Source organism: Hemiscyllium ocellatum, unplaced genomic scaffold (genome assembly GCF_020745735.1).
Source record: "Hemiscyllium ocellatum isolate sHemOce1 unplaced genomic scaffold, sHemOce1.pat.X.cur. scaffold_1454_pat_ctg1, whole genome shotgun sequence".
NCBI lineage: Eukaryota > Metazoa > Chordata > Chondrichthyes > Orectolobiformes > Hemiscylliidae > Hemiscyllium > Hemiscyllium ocellatum.
This window is the reverse complement of record NW_026867779.1, coordinates 1-22567: the sequence shown is the minus strand read 5'-3', so window position 1 is coordinate 22567 and position 22567 is coordinate 1. Positions and strand designations below refer to the sequence as shown.

General features: G+C 45.6%; 1 long non-coding RNA gene across 1 annotated transcript; it reads right to left on the bottom strand.

Moving 5' to 3' along the window:
• Positions 1-14315: 14315 nt before the first annotated feature.
• Positions 14316-17338, bottom strand: LOC132809940 (uncharacterized). Its single transcript, XR_009642650.1, has 2 exons — positions 16520-17338; positions 14316-15258 (listed from the first exon to the last, which is right to left on the bottom strand). It is a non-coding gene; the product is annotated as an uncharacterized LOC132809940 (long non-coding RNA).
• Between the last annotated feature and the right edge of the window lie 5229 nt (positions 17339-22567).

The following is a 22567-nucleotide window of genomic DNA, read 5'->3' as shown; positions in this document are numbered from 1 at the left end:
TCTCTTATTCCTGATGAAGGGCTTATGCTCGAAACGTCGAATTCTCTATTCCTGAGATGCTGTCTAACCTGCTGTGCTTTGACCAGCAACACATTTGCAGCTGTGATCTCCAGCATCTGCAGACCTCATTTTTTACTCGAAGATTTTAACCTACTGCGAATCCTCTTACAAGGATGCCTTCCTTGAAGAAGCTCTCTTCCTCCCTCTACAAGGTTTTCAATCCTCTTCCTGACCTCTCCGCCCCACCCCACTCCGGCCTATCACCCTCACCTTGACCTCCTTCCACCTATCCCACCTCCATCGCCCCTCCCCCTAGTCCCTCCTCCCTACCTTTTATCTCAGCCGGCTTGGCTCTCTCTCTCTTATTCCTGATGAAGGGCTTATGCTCGAAACGTCGAATTCTCTATTCCTGAGATGCTGTCTAACCTGCTGTGCTTTGACCAGCAACACATTTGCAGATATGCCACCTTCTTCCCTTTCACAAGGGACTCCAATTCCTTACTAAACCACGGCTGCCTCACAAGGCCCTTTACACCATGCCTGACTGGTACATACCTATCGAGGACACGCAGTAGCTGCTCCTTGAACAATCCCCACATCTCATTAGTGTTCTTCTCTTGAAGCCTGTTTTTCCAATCCACACATCCTAAGTCATGCCTCACTGCATCATAATTTCCCTGCCCCCAGCTATAGCTCTTGCCCTGCGGCGCACGATTATCCCTCTCCATCACTAAAGTAAAAGTCACCGAGTTGTGGTCACTGTCCCCGAAGTGCTCACCTACCTCCAAGTCTAACACCTGGCCTGGTTCATTACCTAGAACCAAATCCAATATAGCCTCCCCTCTTGTTGGCCTGTCGACATATTGTGTCAGGAAACCCTCCTGCACACATTGTGCAAACACCGACCCATCTAATGAACTCGAGCTATAGCTCTCCCAGTCAATATCTGGGAAGTTAAAGTCCCCCATAACAACCACCCTGCTACCTTCACTCTTTTCCTGAATCATCCTCTACTTCTCTAGGACTATTAGGAGGCCTGTAGAAAACACCTAACAGGGTGACCTCACCTTTCCTATTTCTAACCTCAGCCCAAACTACCTCAGATGGCAAGTCCTCTTCCATCGTCCATTCCACTGCTGTGATACTGTCTTTGACAAGTAATGCCACGCCTCCCCCTTTTTTACCCCCATGTCTGATCCTACTAAAACATTTGAACCCTGGAACGTGCAACAGCCATTCTTGTCCCTGTTCTACCCACGTCTCTGTAATGGCCACAACATCGAAGTCCCAGGTACCAACCCACGCTGCAAGTTCACCTACCTTATTCCTTATACTTCTGGCATTGAAGTATACACACTTCAATCCACCTTTCTGGTTACAGGCACCCTCCTTCGAGATCGCTGCATTATTCCTAACCTCCCTACACTCAAGGTCCTGTACCCTAAAGCTACAGTCCTGGTTCCCATGCCCCCGCGGTGTTAGTTTAAACCCTCCCAAAGAGCACTAGCAAACCTCCCCCCAAGGATACTGGTGCCCCTCAGGTTCAGGTGTAGCCCATCCTTTTTATAGAGGTCCCACCTTCCCCAGAAAGGACCCCAGTTGTCCAGAAACCGGAATCCCTCCCTCCTGCACCATCGCTGTAGCCACGCATTTAACTGCTCTCTCTCCCTATTCCTCGACTCTCTATCACGTGGCACGGGTAACAAACCAGAGACTACAACTCTGTTTGTTCTAACTCTGAGCTTCCAACCTAGCTCCCTGAAAGCCTGTCTGACATCCTCACCCTTCTTCCTATCTATATCGTTGGTGCCAACGTGGACCACGATCTGGGGCTGCTCCCCCTCCCCCTTAAGGACCCGGAAAACACGATCAGCGACATCACGTACCCTTGCACCTGGGAGGCAACATACCAAACGTGAGTCCCTGTCGCCCCCACAAAACCGTCTGTCTGTACCCCTCACTATCGAGTCCCCAAGAACTATTGCTCTACCTTTCTCCACCCTACCCTTCTGAGCAACGGGGCCAGGCTCCGTGCCAGAGGCCTGAACCTCGTTGCTTGCCCCTGGTAAGTCATCCCCCCCAACAAGTATCCAAAACGGTATACTTGTTCTTGAGGGGAATGACGGCAGGGGGTCCCTGCACTGGCTTCCTCCTCCCACTCCCCCTCACTGTCACCCTTCTATCTTGAACTTTCGGAGTAACTACTTGCCTAAAGCTCCGATCTATGACCTCCTCTGCCTCCCGAATGATCCGCAGTTCATCCAACTCCAGCTCCAGTTCCCTAACACGGGTTTGGAGGAGCTGGAGATGGGTGCACTTCTTGCAAGTGTACTCAGCAGGGACGCTAATGGCTTCCCTCACCTGAAGAAATATTTTCATATTGATCTCTCCACTAGCAGCATACCCTTCCCTCATAAGATCGGTGATAATGTACACTTTACTCAAGGACACAACCCAGCTGACATCTGGCAAGTGGACAACCTGACAGTGAAGCATTGCCTCCCCACTGCTCCTGATAATGTGACAGTCTGTATACTCTGTAGTCTGGGTCGCTTGCAATTAAATCAAAGATTTAACTGTTTCATCATTTGTAACAAATTTAAATTCCAATCATGAGCAAAATCTCAACAAGATTAACTCTTGGAATACAGGGAAACGTAAAGATTGTTGTTAATTAAAGGAAGACGGGTATAACGATGATGTTGGGGAAGGGGTGACATTAGATTAGATTACTTACAGTGTGGAAACAGGCCCTTCGGCCCAACAAGTCACACCGACCCGCCGAAGCGCAACCCACCCATACCCCTACATTTATCCCTTACCTAACACTACGGACAATTTAGCATGGCCAATTCACCTAACCTGCACATTTTTGGACTGTGGGAGGAAACCGGAGCACCCGGAAGAAACCCACGCAGACACGGGGAGAATGTGCAAACTCCACACAGTCAGTCGTGGGAATGAACAAGGTGCTTTTAAAATTGGGGATTCAGAATATCTTTTTAAATTCAGTACAGTCGGACTAAAAAAATGCATTGAGAGAAAACAACATCAAATTAAACCAGTGAGAGAGATGAAAATGTTTGAAAAAGCTTTCTACAGGTGAAGCAAAACATGATCAGAACACACAAATATGTACCGGCTCACTGCAACCAATATTCTGAGGATTTTGAATGTTGATCTTCAGATTCTGGGATTATATTAATTTTCCAGTACTACTTCTTTTCACTCATGACCAATTCAGCGATCTGCTCATTTTCACTAGGACATTGCTTGTATTGCATTATTGAGAAGTGGAGTGAATGTTCCTCTCTGAAGACAGACCCAAAATATCATCTTTATTTCTCTGTTATTCACACCGTCCCAATTGCAGGTTTCCTGCCTCTGCCAGTTGTCTTTTCTGATCACCATTTGCTTTATCTTGAGAAAGCTATTTCAAACACATGTTTTTTGTCGCTCACTAGTTTAATTTCATGTGGTTTCTCTCTCAATGCATTATTTTGTTAATCCTGCTTTCCTGAATTCGAAAGTGATTCGAATCCACAGGCGCAGGCTTTAACGTCAGTTTTTATGTACAATGTTTTTAAAAATTAACCTTTTTAGAATCAACCTGTTCAGAGATGTTAACACACACGCCTCTGGAGCATGGGTAGGGACACCACCACTGTACCACAAAACATCCATCCCACCCAACATCAGCTTTATGCCCGTCTTCCTTTAATTAACAACAATCTTTAACTTCCCCTGGATTCCATGATCAGATATTGTTGAGCTGTTTTCTCATGATTGGAATTTAAATTTGTTATAAATGATGCAACAGTTATAATCTTTGATTTCATTGCTAGCTACGCAGACTACAGAGTATACAGACTGTCACATTATCAGGAGCAGTGGGGAGGCATTGCTTCACTGTCAGGTTGGCCACTTGCCAGATGTCAGCTGGGTTGTGTCTTTGAGTAAAGTGTGCATTATCGCTGATCAGATGAAGTATTCCTTTCGGACTGCATCCTTGTACACAAAACCCTATTTCACTCATTTTTTAAAAAGTAGTTTATTTAGTTAAAAACACACATTGAATTGTTGGATAGTGAATAAATATCTTGCCTCGAGGAGAGTCTGGAACCAGCCACGAGAATGTCGTCATCAAATGGGTCCGAAGCAAGGGATCATGCAAATAGGATTGGATTGTATTTGCATTTTACATTCTATCATTGGTGACTTAAGAGATGGTTTAAATGTGCTGTGGCTCCTTTGGCCAAGAGTTTGTTTTGCAAGTTGTACTTACTTGGAAGAAGGCAAATTTTGATAGTGTTTGGCAAGAACATTCAATAGTTGATTGGGAGCAGATACTTGCACGTAAAGGAACAGCTACAAAAACAGGAAGCCATCAAAAATGAGATAATCACAGTACAGAAACAAGGTGAAATACAGGGCTGGTAGGTGTAAGGTGCAGTAAACATTCCCAATAGATACCCTGGACAAAAACTCTCTGAACTTGGGACATGAGTTTGTGGAATTCACATTTAAACTAAGAGTCGCTGCGACAGATAAGGCAATATGCAAGCTCAGGGACAAGCAGTCTGGAACAGAGGTAAGATAAAGGAAGGCCCCGACAAATGCCTCAGCTCAAAGACAATAAAGGAGAAAGTGAGGACTGCAGATACAGGCGATCAGAGTCGAAATGTGTGGCACTGGAAACACACAGCAGGTCAGGCAGTACCTGGATTTGGCAGTGGAGGGGTCCCAGCACCTGCATGTCCTTGGCAGAGTGAGAGGGGGAGTTGAAATGTTCAGCCACTGGGCAGTGGGGTTTGTTTGTGCGTGTGTCCCAGAGATGTTCCCTGAAATGATCGAGTGCAACAGACACCGCAGATGAGGTGTGTGGATGTGCAGGAAAATCTCTGCTGGATGTGGAAGAATCCTTTGGGGCCTTTGTTGGAGGTGAGGGGGATGCTGTGGATGCAGGCTTTCCACCTCTTGCAAGTGGAGGGGAGTATGGGTTAGTGGGAAGTGTGGACCTAACCAGGGAATCACGGAGGGAAAAGTCTCTGTGGACCGCTTCCATATTCTCTCCGTAACTCCCTGGTGAGGTCCATGACCCCCACTAACCCCCTTCTCCACTCCCGGCACCTTGCCCTGCCACAGCACGAAGTGTAGAACTTGCACCTACACCTCCCTGCTCACTCTGTCCAGGGCCCCAAAGGATCCTTTCACATCCCGCAGAGATTTTCCTGCACATCCAATCACCTCATCTACTGTGTCTGTTGCTCTTGATAGTGTCTCCTCTACAATGGGGAGACAGGACGCCAACTTGAGGAACGTTTCAGGGAAAATTACTGGGACACATGCACCAAATAACCCCACCGCCCTGTGGCTGACCACTTCAACACACAGCATTAACATCGACTTCACCACTTTCCTCATCTCCCCTCCACTCCACCTCTTGCCAGAACCAAACCTCCAACTCAGCACCACCCTCTTGAACTGTCCTACCTGTCCATCTTCCTCTCCACCTATCCACTCCACCCTCTGCTCCGACCTATCATCATCATCCCCTCACCTTCACCCACCTATCACCTTCCCAGCTACCTTCCCCCAGCCCCACTCCCACCGTCATATTCATCTCTCAGACCCCTTCCCCCAGCCCCATATTCCTGTTGAGGGGATTATGCCTGAAACATCGACTCTCTTGCTCCACGGAAGCTGCCTGAACTGCTGTGCTTTCCCAGCAACACACTCTAAAAGACAATGAGCACCAGTCTGCAAAGCAAACAACAGAGACATTCTGCAATTTACAAAATTACATAACTATTCACCTTGTAATCATTTGCTCAGACTCAGAGATCCTGAACACTCCACACCTTTGCAAACCTGTTTGTCTTGAACGGGAAGGCTATCACACTATCAGCAACACCTTAACCTGCACCCCTTGAAGAGAAATAATGGACGTTCAAAACTATGGTATACACCCACTGGCTTTAATTGGAGAACCATTCACACTCATCGAATACTCAGGAAGCTCATTCAGCTCCGAGAGGAGGAACAGCAGCTCGGTGATCCAATGCAGATTTGGCAGGAAACACGGGAAACCTCCAGCAGGTATAACTGGGGAACCCTAATCTCTGGGGTTTGTTCAGTAGGAGGTCCGGCCAGCATCAAGGGAATCAGTTACAGCCAGTCACAGACTCAGGAAAAGAGAGAAAGGGTGGGCTACAGGGCTGACAGTGCAGCGCAGTCCCCAGGGAAGGGAAGTATGAGAGGATCCCGGGATTCGTGTTTGCTCTCTGTCACTTTCTCTCTCCTTTCCCCTGTCATTCAGTAATTAACAGCTCTCTGTAATTCAAACCCCATTGTACCAAGTCAAGGCTGCAAGGGTTAACTGGGGAGTTAACAGCAGTCAGATAAGTCTCGTTTCACTTGATGCATCGCACTGTTTTTTTTCAAAATATTCATTTACTTGTCAATGTTTTAATAAAATCAGAATTTTATTTGCCTCTGAAGCATCTCCATACCGTGTTTTTCACTGCACCATGTCTCACCACATAAGTCCATTGTCAAAACTAGGGAGCTGTTGGATAATAAACTGACCTTCACTTCCTAGATAGGGGCAGGGGGTGCTGGGGGACAGGAGAAGGTAAGGCTTTAGTCACGAAAAAGAAGGCAGCATACATCAGGAATAGACAGCAGGGATTGAGTGAATCCCTTGAAGAGTATAAAGGCAGTGCAAGTATATTTAAGAGGGAATTCAGGAGGGCAAAAAGGGAACATGGGATAGCTTTGCCAATCGGGTTAAGAAGAATCCAAAAGGATTTTTTACACATACATTCAGAACAAAGAAGTAACGAGGGAGAGAATAGGGCTCCGTAAGATCAGCCTATGTGTGGAATTGCAGGAGATGGGGGAGATACTAAAAGAATATTTTGCTTCCATGTTCACGTCGGAAAAGGATATGAAAACCAGAGAATTGAAGAAATAAATGGCAACATCTTGAACAATGTCCACCTTACAGAGGGAGGAGGAGCTGGATATCTTAAATCACGGAAAGGATGAAGAACACCTGGAACCTGATCTGGTGTACCCGAGAAATCTGTGGGAAGCTAGAGAAGTAATTTCTAGGCCATTTGCTGAGATACTCGTTTCATCGATAACCACAGGTGAGGTGGCGGAAGACTGGAGGTTGGCTAACGTGGATGGGAAAGATGGGAAGGAAAATCCAGGGAATTCTCGACTGGTGAGCCTGAAATCAGTGGTGGGAAGGTTTTTGGCGGGAATCCTGAGGGACAGCTCTACATGAATTTGGAAAGGCAAGGACTGATTCGGGATAGGCAATATGGCTTTGTGCATGGGAATTCGTGTCTCACTGACCTGAGTTTTTGAAGAATTGTTGAAGAGGATTGATGAAAGCAGAACGGTGGTCTTAATCTATATGGACTTCCGTATGGCACTTGACAAGGTTCCTCATGGTAGCCTGTTTAGTGGGGTTAGATCATGTGGAATACAGGGAGAACTAGCCATTTTGATGTGGAATTGGCTCAAAGGGAGGAGACAGAGGGTGTTGGTTATTTTTCAGTATGGAGGCCCATGGCCAGTGTTGTCCCACTGGGTTCTGTCAGTTATGCAAATGACTTGGATGTGAACATAGTTCCTAAGTTGCGGATGATACTAAAGTTGGAGGCGCAGTGGACGGGGAAGAAGCTTTCCCTCAGAGTACAATGGGATCTCGATCAGATGGGCCAGCGGGCTGAGCAGCGGCAGATGGATTTAATTTAGATAAATGTGAGGTGCTGCATTTTGGGATGGTAAATCAGGGCAGGACCTACACAGTTAATGGTAAGGTCCAGGGGAATGTTGCTGAACAAAGAGACCTTGAAGTGCAGGTTCCTTGATAGTGGAGTTGCAGATAGATAGGATAGTGAATAATGCGTTAGGTATGCTTTCCTATATTGGTCAGAACAGTGCGTATAGGAGTTGGAAGGCCATGTTCTGGCTGTATAGGACATTGGTTCGGCCATGTTTGGAATACTGTGTTCACTTCCAATCTTCCTGCTGTATGCTGTGAAATTTGAAAGGTCTCAGAAACGATTTATGAGGATGTTGCCAGGGTTGGAGGGTTTGAGCCATAGGAAGAGGCTAAATAGACTGGGGCTATTTTCCCTGGAGCACCGGAGGCTCAGGCGTGACCTACAGAAGTTTATAAAATTATGAGGGATATAGACAGGGTGAAGAGCTAAAGACTTTTCCCCCGTGTTGGGGGGACTTCAGAACTGGAGCACGTAGGTTTAAGGAGAGGGGAAAGATAGAAGGAGCAACTTCTTCACGCAGATGTGTTGCATGTATGGATGAGCTGCCAGGGGAAGTAGTGGATGCTTATACAGTTACATTGAAAAGGCTGAAAATGTGTTGCTGGAAAAGGGCAGCAGGTCAGGCAGCATCCAAGGAGCAGGATAATCGACATTTCTAGTATGAACCCTTCTTCAGGAAAAGGCATTGAAAAGGCACCTTAATGGGTATGTCAATAGGAAGAGTTTGGAGGGGTATGGGTGAAATACGAGCAAATGGGACAGGAGTAATTGAGAATATTTGGTCTTAATGGATGTGTTGGACCATAGGGTCTGTATCTGTACTGAACAGCTCCATGACACTGTGACTCTATTTAGAGCATTGCACGGCAACGAGGCCAGTCCTATCCTTCCCAACACCGGGGACAGGTAGAACCTCAGTACATGGTGACCCTGTGTACCAAGGGTCTACACACAGCTTGATGCAGCCGCACACAAAGGGAGGCATCAGGGTGAGGGCGATGTTGGGTATGTTCGCATACTACACTCGCATGGCACCTGCCCCATCCATTGTGCATTTGCCATGTTGTGGCCCCTTCTAAAAACCCAAAACTTGATTCTTCACCAATTCACATGTGGTCCCCTCACATGCTCCTGATCACATTCCCCAATTTGAAACCATCCACCCACCCAGGGGACTACCGTTGGGATGAAAGAGCAACTGGGTGATAATAAGAGCACATCTGCAGGCTTTCGAGATTGAGATGCTGTTACCGCCACCTTTGTTTGGCATTATCTCCGTCTCTCTTCCTGTGATGTGCTATCTCTGCTTCGTACTGTCTCTCTCTCTCTCTGTCCCTCTTTCTTTCTCACTGTGTCAATGTCTCCCTTTCTATTTCCTCTTCAGTTTGCTGAGTAAAACACTCACTGCCTGCATCCATGGCAGTGCCCATGCAATGGTAGCCCAGCACTACAGTAACAGCCGGCCCGAGAATCTGATTACTTTCTCCCCTGCGATGCTGTTACAGTGTTAACTGTTGCTCCAGAAACCAACTAATCTCAAACGTCTCTCGCTATACACACACATCATAATAGTGATTAGCTTAGAGCATGGATCAGTACCTGGTGCTATGATGTTGTGGCCATAACAGAGGCGTGGTTTCTCAGGGGCAGGATTAGTTGCTGGATGTTCTGGGGTTTAGAGCATGTAAAAAGAATAGGGTGGATGGAAAAATGATGAGGGGGTGTAGCACTACTAATCAGAGAGGGTATCACAGGTACAGAAGTTACCTTTGTCGAGGAGGGTCTGCCTACAGAGTCAGTATGGAAATTAGGAACAGTAAGGGAGCAGTCACCTCATTCGGGGTTTACTACAGGCCTCCCAATAGCAACAGGGAGATTAAAAAAACATAGGTGGGCAGAATTTGGAAAAGTGGGAATGTAGTAGGATTGTAGTAATGGGTGACTTTAACTTCCCCAATATTGATTGGAACCTCCTTTGAGCAGATAGTTTGGAAGGAGCTGTTTTTCTAAGGTGAATTCAGGAGGGTTTCATAACTCAATACGTTGACAGGCCGACGAGGGGAGAGACCATTTTGGACTTGGTGCTCGGCAATAGCTGGGGCAGGTGTCAGATCTTGCGGTGGGATAGCATTTTGGTGATAGTGACCACAACTGCCTCATGTTCTCACAGGCACAGTGTTTCTGTCCCTAACTCCAGTGGGAATGGAGTGTAAGGCAGTGGAATGTTCCTCGTACAGAATGTGGAAAATAAGGGTCACCACTAGTGTCCCTGCTGACGACATTTGTGGGAAGTGCACCCAACACCAGCTCCTTGAAAACCGTGTTAGGGAACTGGAGTTGGATGAACTTTGGATCATTCGGGAGGCAGAGGGGGTAATTGACAGGAATTACAGATAGGCAGTCACTCCCGAGATAAAAGAAAAAGACAGATGGGTAACAGTTAGGGGACAGAAAGGGAGCAGGCAGGCAGTTCTGGGATCCCCTGTGGCCATTCTCCTCAACAATAAGTACACCGTTTTGGATACTGTTGAGGGGGGATGACTTACCAGGGAAAAGCAGTGGGGCACCTGCTGCTCAGAAGGGAAGGGGGAAGAGGAGCAGAGCAGTCATTATTGGGGCCTCGATAGTTAGGGGGACAGATAGGAGGTTCTGTGGGGACGAGAGGGACTCACAGTTGGCGTGTTGCCTCCCGAGTGCCACGGTCCGTGATGTCTCTGATCGTGTTTTTGGGATCCTTTGGAGGGGTGGGGGGGGGGGGGAAGGGAAGGGAGAGCAGCCCCAAGTCGTGGTCTATATTGGCACCAACAAAAAAGGACGGAAGAGAGATTGGGACTTGAGGCAGAAATTCAGGGAACTAGGATGGAAGCTTAGAGCTAGGACAGAGTTGTTTTCTCTGGTTTGCTGCCCGTGCCTTGTGCTAGTGAGGTGAGGAATAGGGAGAAAAAGGAGTTGAACATGTGGCTACACGGATGGTGCAGGAGGGAGAGTTTCTAGTTTTTTGATAATTGGAGCTCTTTCTGGGGTAGGTGGGACCTCGACAAGCAGGATGGTCTTCATCTAAACCAGAGGTGTACCAATATCCTAGGTGGGAAATTCACTAAAGCAATTAAGGTGGATTTAAACTAGGGGGATGGGAACCAAAATTGTAGGACAGGTACAGAAGAGGATGAGAGTAGGGAGTTCCCAAATCAAGTATTTGACACTCGCAAGCGAGAACCTGATTTGAAGTGTGTGTACTTCAACGCGAGGAGCATCCAAAATAAAGTTGGTGAACTGGCAGTGTGGGTTGGGACCTGGGACTTCGATGTTGTGGCCATGATGGAGACATGGATAGAACAGGGACAGGAATGGCTGTTGCAGGTCCCAGGATTCAGAAGTTTCAGTAAGAACAGAGAAGATGTTAAAAGAGGGGGAGGTGTGGCATTGTTGATCAGGGACAATATTACAGTTGTAGAAAGGATGTTTGGGAACTCGTTAACTGAGGTAGTACGGGCTGAGGTTAGAAACATAAAAGTCACCATTCTATAGGCCGCCGAATAGTCCCAGAGATGTATCGGAAAGGAGAGCAAAGATGATTCTCGATAGGAGTGTGTGAGGCAGGGTAGTGTCATGGGGGACTTCAACTATCCAACTATTGACTGGGATCACGACAGTACGAGTACTATAGATGGGTCAGTTTTTGTCCAGTGTGTGCAGGAGGGCTTCCTGACACAGTATATGGACAGGCCTACAAGGGGCAAAGCCACTTTAGATTTAGTACTGGGTAACGAGCCTGGCCAGGTGTTAGATTTGAAAGTAGATGAGCACTTTGGAGACACGATGGCACAGTGGTATGGGCGGCACGGTGGCACATTTGTGCATGTTAGGTGAATTGGCCATGCTAAATTGCCCGTAGTGTTAGGTTAGGGGTAAATGTAGATGGGTGGGTTGCGGTTCGGCGTGGACTTGTTGGGCCGAAGGGCCTGTTTCCATACTGTAAGTAATCTAATCTAATCCAATCTAATTCTGTCAGGTTTACTTTAGTGATGGAAAGGGGTAGGTTTATTCCACCGAGCAAGAGTTACAGATGGGGGAAGGGAAATTACGATGCAATTGGGAAAGATTTAGGAAGCATAGAGTGGGGAAGGAAACTGCAGGAGATGAGCACATTAAAAATGTGGAGCTTATTCAAGGAAAAGCTCCTGTGTGTCCTAGATAAGAATGTACTTGTCAGGCAGGGAGGAAGATATAGAACGCGTGAGCGGTGGTTTACTAAGGAATTAAAATCCCTGGTCAAGAAGAAGAAGACTTATGTTAGGACAAATTGTGAAAACTCAGTTAGGGCGCTGGAGGGCTACAAGGAAGTCAGGAAAGTCCTAAAAAGAGAGCTCAGAAGAGCCAGGAGGGGACATGAGATGTTGTTGGCGGATAGGTTCAGGGTTAACCCTAAGGCTTTCCATAGGTATGTCAGGAAAAAAAGAATGATGAGAGTTTAATTAGGGCCAATCAAGGATAATAGTGGGAAGTTGTGTGTGGAGTCAGAGCAGATAGGGGAAGCACTAAATAAATATTTTTTCCACAGTGTTCACTATAGAAAATGAAATTGTTGGTGAGCAAGATACAGAGATATTGCATCCAGAATAGAAGAGATTGAGGTTCACAAGGAAAAGGTATTAGAAGTACTCCACAGTGTGAAAATAGACAAGTCCCCTGGGCTGGATGGGATCTATCCTAGGATCCTCTGGGAAGCAAGGGAAGAGATTGTCGAGCCTTTGGCATTGATCTTCAAATCATCATTATCTACAGGAATAGTGTCTGAGCACTGGAGGATAGCAAATATGATTCCCTTGTTCAAAAAGGGAAGTAGAGACAACCCTGGTAATTACAGACCAGTGAGTCTCCCTTCAGTTGTTGGTAAAGTGTTGGAAAAGGTTATAAGAGATAGGATTTATAACCATCTAGAAAAGAATAATCTGATCAGGGACAGTCAGCACGGTTTTGTGAAGAGTAGGTCGTGCCTAACGAATCTCATTGAGTTTTTTGACAAAGTGACCAAACAGGTAGATGGGAGTAGATGGTAGATGGATTTCAGCAAGGCGTTCAATAAGGTTCCCCACAGTAGGCTATTATACAAATGCAGAGGAATGGGATTGTGGGAGACATAGCAGTTTGGATCAATAATTGGCTTGCTGAAAGAAAACAGAGGGTTGTCATTGATGGAACATGTTCATCTTGGTGTCCAATTACTGGCGGTATACCACAAGGGTCGGTGGTGGGTCCACTGCTGTTTGTCATTTTTATAAACGACCTGAAAGAGGGCTTAGAAGGGCGTGTTAGTAACTTTCAGGACGACACTAAGGTCAGTGGAGTTGTGGATAGTGACGAAGGATGTAGTAGGTTGCAGAGAGACATAGATCGGATGCAGAGCTGGGCTGAGAGCTGGCAAATGTAGTTTAATGTGGACAAGTGTTGGTGATACACTTTGGACGGAGTAATCGAAATGCAAAGTACTGAGCTAATGGTAGAATTCTTGGGAGTGCAGATGAGCAGAGAGATCTCAGTGTCCATGTACACAGATCCCTGAAAGTTGCCACGCAGATTGACAGGATTGTTAAAAGGCATACAGTGTTTTGGTCTTTAATAGAGGGATTGAGTTCCAGAACCAGGAGGTTATGCCGCAGATGTACAAAGCTCTGGTACGGCAACAATTGGAGTATTGTGTACAGTTCTGGTCACCGCATTTTAAGAAGGATGTGGAATTTTTGGAAAGGGTGCAGAGGAGATTTACTCGGACGTTGCCTGGTATGGAGACAATGTCTTACGAGGAAAGGCTGAGGGCCTTGAAGCTGTTCTCGTTAGATGGAAGGATGAGAGGTGACGTAGTAGAGACATACAAGATAATCAGCGGGTTAGATAGGGTGGACAGGAAGAGCCTTTTTCCAAGTAGGGGGACGGCAAACTCGAGGGGACACAACTTTAAAGTGAGGGGAGATAGTTATCAGACAGATATCAGAGGTAGTTTCTTTAGTCAGACAGTAGCAAGGGTATGGAATGCTTCGCCAAGTTTAAGTGCATTTAAGTCGTCATTGGACAGGCAAATGGACGTACATGGAAGAGTGTAGGTGGGATGGGCTTCAGATTAGTATGCCGGTGGTGCAACTTTGAGATCCGAAGGGCCTGTACTGCTCTGTAATGTTCAACGTTCTAATTCACTCTGCTTTTGCTACACTCTCAGGCAACACATTCCATACCCTAACCTCTCGATTTACCCAACCTCCCCCACACAAAATCAAGCTACTTTATTGAGACTTGGTGGGTGGCATTAGATTGTCTTCATATGGTCTTAACCTCTTTAATTCGCTTTAATTCTGCTGCGCAATGCTCTGACAATCAGACACGTTTTAGTGACCACTCAAGTTCAGAAGAGGCTGAACGGTGAGAACAAGGACAGGATCGCAGGGATCCAGAGATGGAAAGCTGACGGATGTCTGTGATTTTGCTCTTCAACAAATCTGAGAGCTCTGTCTTCCTGTGTTCAATCAACGTTTTATATTTCTTACGTTTTGTCATTCATGGATTTAATCTGGATGATTACCTACCTATTCCATATGACTTCAGTGCAGTTGGTTTCATGCTGCAAAACCTAAGTTGTTGCACAAACACATTGTTGTTTAGGTATGCAGCAAATTTCAGAAATGCAGTAAAATAACTGAATCCATGAATTCCTTACATTATGAACAAATACAACACCTCAGTGTAGCCCACAGGAGGATGCCATTGTTTCCAGACTATGAAATTAGTATTTTTAATTCATTTGTGGGATGTCAGTATCACTGGCTGGGCCCAGCATTTATTACCCATCACTAGCTGCTTTTTGAGAACGTAGCACTGAGCTGCCTTCTTGAATTGCTGTAGCCCATGGACTGTACATAGACCCACAACGTTGTTAGGGAGGGAATTCCAGGATTTTGATGCAGCAACACAAAAGACGACGTAATATATTTCCAAGTCAAGAGGGTGAGAGGGTTGGAAGGAAACTTGCAATGGGTGGTGCTCCCACGTATCTGCTGCACCTGCACTTCTAGATGGAAATGGTTGTGGGTTTGGAAGGTGCTGACTGAAGAACTTGGGTGAGTCTCTGCAGTGCATCATGCAGATGGTACACTACTGCTATTGATAGTCGGTGTTGGAAGGAATGAATGTTTGTGGATGTGGTGTCAATCAAACAGGCTGGTGTCAAGCTTCGAGTGTTTGTTGTAGCTGCACTAATCCAGGCAAGTGCAGGATATTTCATCACATCCCGACACAGAATCCTTATACCAGTGCAAGGAGAGAGTTTAACTTGGAAACCTGTGGATTCTCCATCATGGACAATTCCTTTGGATTGTGCTTAAGAAATGGAATTTCCTGCTAAATAATTCCTCTCAGCTTGGAACCCTCCGTAAGTCTCCTTTAAAATCAAATTCTTCTGAGTGTTCTGATAAAATTAAATAGAATAGTTAATCAGAAAATGTTTCACTATTAAATACATGGTCTCACTTCTCAGTAACATAACATCAGATCCAATGCTTATGTCACAAACAGTTATATCAACTGTTTCAACTTAGGAAATTGTGGCAGCCAATTACATGAAATTATCGTCACCTACTTCCCGAATATATGAGTGTCTGGGCTCTCTATTTTTCAGCATCAAACTTCCCAATTCCAATGAGCTGTTACTCCAATGTAGTCTTATCGGAAATTTCCTGTCATGTGGTGAAGAGTGAAAATAGCGCAACAATACTCCCTTGTGTTGAAAGTGATATGCCCTCTGCTGGCAGCCCCACACCACTGCACATGGGTGTTGGAGGGTGAAAACTCTCAAGGATTCAGTCAGAGATGGAGAGAGGGAGAGCATCAGGTCACAGCACCATCCAAACAATCAGCACAAACAATAAAGAAATACACTCAGAGACAAACACGGAGACATACACACAAGGCTGGTATACAGAGGGTTACAATTGGGCTTGAGGTCCCTTGTTGTGGAACATGCATATATGGAGAAATGTTGTGCTCCCTCTGCAATGTGGAAATGATTTGTCTTTGCACAATATTCCTGACATTAAAAAGAGTGCACCAGACCTGAAAGGTTAACTATTGAGTTTTCTTCACAAATGCTGCCAGACTTGCTGAGCTTTTCCAGCACCTTCTCTTTTTGCTTCTGATTTATAACATCGGCAATACTTTCAGTTTTTATTTTGCAATGTCAGAGAACACAGACTTTGATATTTTCTCCCAAACAAAATCTGCTGTTTGCGAATTGATGTGGAATGTCCAGTGGAGGGTGGCATTTTATCATTTTAAACTCAAGGTGGATAGACAGAGAAAAAGTGAGGACAAACAGGATTCAGTCCCAAGACAACAGAGACAGCATTGCACAGAGATACTGATATGGAGATACACACAGATGAAGAAGAGACAGCGAGAAAGGGAGAGTGTGAGAAAAAGACAGACAGGGAGAAATGACACAAAGAGAAAGAGTGAGAGGATGGAGAAACAGGGTCAGAGAGAGAAGGACAGACAAAGAGAAGGAGAGAGAGAAAGACAGATAGAGACGGAGAGAGAGAGAACGATCGACAGGGTGGGAGAAAGGACAAGAGACTGGGAGAAAGAAGGACAGAAATTGAGAGAGACAACGTAAACTCCAACAGACACAAAAAGGAGTTAAGACATGGTCAGATTGAAGGGATAATACTCACTATTCCATTGTTCCCAGCTCTCTCGATAGTTTCTCACACGCATTCTCACCTCAGGTTTGCTTCTGCCTGGAAATGTATCAGCATGTCTCCATATTTGTCATAGAGTCATATTTGTACAGCACAGGAACAGACCCTTTGATCTAACTCGCCCATGGCGACCAGATATCCTAAATTAATCTTGTCCTATTGGCCAGCACTTGGCCTATGTCCCTCCGAATCTATCCTGTTCGTATTCCCATCCAGATGCCTTTTAAATGTCATTTGTATCTGCCTCCATCATTCCCTCTGGTAGCTTGTTCAATACACACACCATCCTCTGCATGACAGAGCTGCCCCTTCAGTTCCTTATAAATCTTTTTCATTTCAACTTGAGCCTGTGTCTGAGTTTGAACTACCCTGCCTTGGGGAAAACAAGTTTGTTATTCATCGTGTCCTTAGAAAATCACTCATGATTTTCTAAACCATTATGAAGTCATCCATCAGCCTCCGATGCTCCAGGGAAAATTACCCCAGCCTATTCAGCCTCCTCCCTACACCGCAAACATTCCAAACCTCGTAATACCCTTGTAAATCTTTCAGAAACCTTTCATTTTTCACAACATCCGTTCCTATAGCAGGGAGATGAGAATTGCATGCAATGGACGAATCAATTTCATATACAGCCACAAAATAACCTCCCAACTCCTTATATCGCCAAAATATCTGGCCCCAAATTTTCACTCCCCTCCCAAAATTTATGCCCTATCTCAAAATATTTTGCACTCCCAAATATTTGCCTCACTATGTATGCCCCCCACCCCCATCCCGTGAATGGTTTACTACCACAAATATTGTGCTGAGCCTGATTCCCTGCGGCCAGAGGTAAAGGAGACTGTGTGCACTGACTGCTTTAAGGCACAGCAAGATCCCAATGCCAGAATTACAGAAGCTTCACCTCACAATGGGTGTCCTTTGGGCTCCTTATTAAATGTCCTGGTCCTGTCCATTTCCCCAGGATTTGCCACAGTATGGCCCCATTGAGTATTCTTCCTGTGGAGACCACGTCTCGGCCCTGTCTCACACTCTGTGTCCTGTGCTCTCCTCTTCCAATTGTCTCTCTCCCTCTTACAACAGCCCCTCCCTCTCGCCTCCCTCCTCACCCTCCCCCAAATGTCACCATCGAGCAGCACTCCACTCAGTTTCTTCAGCCCTATCCCTGCTGACCACTCTCTCCCTCAGGAACTCAGGGGCATGGTAACTGCCCCCTCTCACCTTCCCCTCGAAGACTCACCACCCCTCAGTCTCTGCACCACATCCTCCAGCTAACTCACCATTTGACTGACCAAATTAATTCAAATCAAGATCCCCGTCTGCAGTCATCCTGAGCACACTCTCAAAGAGAATGTTACTTCGTACCCCTTCTTCTCCACCGCCCCAGTTTGGATAACAATGTGTGTAAAACCTGGGTGAGATTGGAGGGAAAGGTGGATCCCACTGAATCAAGGTAAAATGGATGGCTGGAAAATGGAAAGCCTTCAAAAATGAGATAACAAGGTTCCAGAGACAGTATACGGCGTTTCGGGCATAAGCCCTTCATCAGGAAGCACGAAACGTCGAATTTCCTGTTCCTTGGATGCTGCCTGACCTGCTGCGCTTTTCCAGCAACACATTTTCAGCTCTGATCTCCAGCATCTGCAGACCTCACTTTCTCCTCCAGAGACAGTATATTCCTGTTTGAGTGAAAGGAAAAGCTAGTAGACGTAGGGAATGCTGGATGATGAGAGAAATTGATGTTTTGGTTAAGAAAAAGAAGGAAACATATGTGAGGGATAGACAGGAGAAATCAGGTGAATCTTTAGAAGAGTAGAAAGGCAGTAGGAGTATACTTAAGAAGGAAATCAGGAGGACAAAAAGGGACATGAGATAGCTTTGGCAAATAGTGCCAAGGATAATCCAAAGGGTTCTTATAAACACATTAAGGGCAAAAGAGTAAATGGGGAGAGAATATGGCCCCTCAAAGATCAGCAAAGCAGCCTATGTGTGGAACCGCAGGAGATGGCGGAAGATATTAGACATGTATTTTGCATCAGTTTTTACTGTGGAGAATGGCATGGAAGATACAGAATGTAAGGAAATAGATGGTGACATCTTGAAAATTGCCCACATTAAAGAGGAGGAGGTGCTGGATGTCTTGAAATGTATAAAATTGGTAAATCCCAGGACCTGATCAGGTGTATCGTAGAACTCTGTGAAAAGCTAGGGACGCGATTGCTGGGCCCCTTGCTGAGTGAGGTACCACAAGACTGGAGGTTGGCTAACGCGGTGCCACTGTTTTAGCAAGGTGGTAAGGAAAAGCCAGGGAACTATAGACCTGTGTGACTGACATCAGTGCTGGCAAGTTGTTGTCCTGAGGGAAAGGACTTACATGCATTTGGAAAGGCAAGGACTGATTAGGGATAGTCGGCATGGCTTTGTGCATAGGAAATCATGTCTCATGAACTCGATAGAGTTTATTGAAGTAACAAAGAGGATTGATGAGGACAGAGTGATGGACATGATCTATATGTACTTCTGTAAGGCGCTCAACAGGCTCCCCATGGGAAGCTGATGAGCAAGGTTAGATCTCATGTAATACAGTGAGAACTAATCATTTGGATACAGAACTGGCTCGAACGTAGAATAAAGAGGTTGTTGGTGGAGGTTTGCTTTTCAGACTGGAGACCTGTGACTAGTGGAATGTCACATGGGTCGGTACTGGGTCCACTACTTTTTGTCATTTTTTTATAAATGATTTGTATGTAAACATAGGAGGGGGACAGTTAGTAAGTTTGCAAATGAAACAAAAATTGGAGGTGTAATGGACAGTGAAGAAGGTAAACTCAGAGTACAACGGGATCATGTTCAAATGGGCCAATGGGTTGAGTGCTGGGAAAAGGAGTTTAATTTACATAAATGTGAGGGCTGCATTTTGGAAAAGCAAATCATAGCAAGATTTATACACTTAATGGTAAGGACCTAGGGAGTGTTGCTCAATAAAGAGACCTTGGAGTGCAGGTTCATAGTTCCTTGAAAGTAAAGTTGCAGTGAGATAGGATAGTGAAGAATGCTTTCCTTTTTTTAGTTAGTATTGAGTATAGGAATTGGGAGTTATGTTACAGCTGTACAGGACATTGATTAGGCCATTTTTCGAATATCATCTGCAATTCTGGTCTCCTTCCTGTCGGAAGGATGTTGTGAAACTTGAAAGGGTTCAGAAAAGATGGACAAGGATTTAGCCATGGTTGGAGAGTTTGAGCTAGCGGGAGAGGCTGAACAGACAGGTGATGTTTCTCTGAAGCATCATAGACTGAAAGGTGACCTTACAGAAGTTTATGAAGTCATGAGGGGCATGGATAGGATAAATAGAGAAAGTTTTCTATCTGGGGTTGGGGAGTCCAGAAACGAGCGAGCATAGGTTTAGAGTGAGAGCGGAAAAGATAGAAAAGGGACCTAAGGGGCAACTTTTTCACGCATACGATTACACGTGTATGGAATGAGCTGCCAGAGAACGTAGTCAAAGCTGGTACATTTAAAATGCATCTAAATGGGTATATGAATAGGAAGGGTTTAGTGGGATATGGGCCAGTACTCTCAAATGGGACTAGATGAGGTTTGGATATTTGGATGGCATGGATGAATTGGACCAAAGGGTCTGTTTCCATGCTGTACATCTCAATGACTCTATAACTGTATAGTACCCTGTGTCACTGAGTCCAAGATTTCCCAATGCTGCCTCCCCAGTCACTGGGGACAGAGCAGAGGGCTCATGGAGGAAAAAAAAGTGAAGGCGGCATGGTGGCTCAGTGGTTATCACAGCTGCCTCACATTATGTGAGACCCAGGTTAGATTCTAGCCTCAGGCGACTTTCTGTGTGGAGTTTGCATATTCTCCCTGTGTCTGCATGGCTTTCCTCCTACAATCCAAAGATGGGCAGGTCAGGTGAGTTGGCCATGCTAAATTACCCATAAGGTTTGTTGCATTAGTTAGAGGGAAATGGGTTTGGGTGGGTTACTCCCGGGTTGGTGATGACTTGTTGGGCCAAAGGGTCTATTGCCACAATGTAGAGAATGGAATCTAATCTAAAATGCAAGGAGAAAACGATGGAAGGACAGAGAAAGGGAGGGAGTGAGAGAAAGGTAGACGGAGATCGCGAGATAGAGAGTGAAATCCTTCGGGACGAAACAGAATGTCAGCAGGTATGGGAAGAAAGTGGGGATAGAGGGATGGAAAACGCAGGAAAAGAAAGAAAGTAGGGAAGATGGAGAGAAATCCCAGGGACAGGCATAGGATAGGAACAGACAGATATTTGCAAAAACAGAGAGGTAGAGCTGAGAGAGTGGGTGTGCCACTGCAATGCAGATAAAATGGTCGACAGACAAGAACAGTAAGATCCTACAGAGCTGAGACAAAGATGCAGAGAGATGAACAAAGATATTGATTTTGGAAATATTGAACAATTAAGCATTCCTTTAAAAAAAATGGTGAGGTGACAACCAAGCAGAGAAATGTAAGAAGGGAATTCGCAGGGCAATGTGAAAGGATGGAGGTGTGCAGAATATGGAGAGGTAGATTGAAGGAAAGACGTGGGAGAGACAGCTGGAACGTGGAAGTAAAGATAGAGGGAATCAGTGAAATCTGTGGGTTAGACTATGCAGCAGCCCCTTTGCTATCTTTTTGCCCCTTTAACTCACCCTTTCCATAGCTTGTCCCTTATAGTATAAATCCCAGAGACAGCCTGAACCCCACAACTGATTTCTCCTTGTGTTAATGAAGGACAAGGAGACAGCTCTTGTCTGACAATTCCTCATAGCAGAATAATTTGATTCTCTCTATCACTGTATTGTCAGAGTTTCAGGTCCAATTCAAACATTGAATCAGTCATGATCCTATTCAATGGTAGAGCAGGCTCGAGACGCTGATGGCTGCTTCTATTCCTATTTTGGATGGTCGTATGTCCTCAATGTAATCTTCCAGCTCTTGGCTATGATGAGACAGGACTGATCTGAAGAGTGATCCATCGTCTGAGAGTTTCAGAGTGAATCAGCCTTTCCGGATTAGACTTCCAGGCTCTGTGTGAGAAGTGAAATCCGCTTGATTCTCCCTTTAGTCTCTCACTGCAAGGTGGAGCAGGCCAGTCACAGGGAAACAAATAGTGGGCCCAATGTGCTCTCTCCACCAGCACAGTTTGGGAAGGACACATGGAGAGACTATTTCCTTCACTGGCTTCCCGTGGCCTCCCTTCTGGCTCGAGCAGGCCTAATGGCCTTGCTCATGGTTCCTATTGAAGTGAAGTGAAGACTGGCTATAATTGTGTTGTACAGGGTGTGCCCCCCTGAAGTGAGGTTGGTCAGCTCAGTTGGATGGAGAGTTAGTTTGCAATGGAGAGTGATGCCAACAGTGTGGGTTCAATTCCCACAACCAGCTGGTTACCATTGTGGAGATTAAAGATGTAGTTTCTGCAAGAGGGGGAGGGTGTTGGCGGAATGGAGGGGAAGGGGAACACTACTCAAAACAGTCGCAGGATTCCTGCAGCATACTTAAGGCTAAGATTTTAACGAATATAGAGGTTTTTGCTTACAAAATAGTTTTAAAACTAAGAAATAACTTTAAAGTGTTATAGTTGACCAAAAAAAACAGTAGGGGCATTTCACAACACAGCTTATAGTTTGATAAGAGAAACTGCATAAAAGAACCAAGCTGTAACAAACAAGGAACAAAGAATGTAGACATACAAGGACAGCAGGATGGCCAGATAAGAAAATAACGAGAGAGGAAAAAAACAAGTGGGTAATCGGCTAATGATAGGATGGGAAGAGGGAGGCGTGATTCCGCAACTTGCAAACTCAATAAGAATGCTTACATGCTTTGCTTTTCGTGTGCATTTTTTGCTTTATTGCAGAGGCGTCCGGTACTTGCAAGGCCGTAATAAATTGTTCTTGTTTCCAAGCTTTGTCTCAGGCTGATGTGTGAGTGAGTTCTGTTTCTCACACCATGAAGGATTCTCCTTCTCAACTTCTCCCCTCCCCTGGG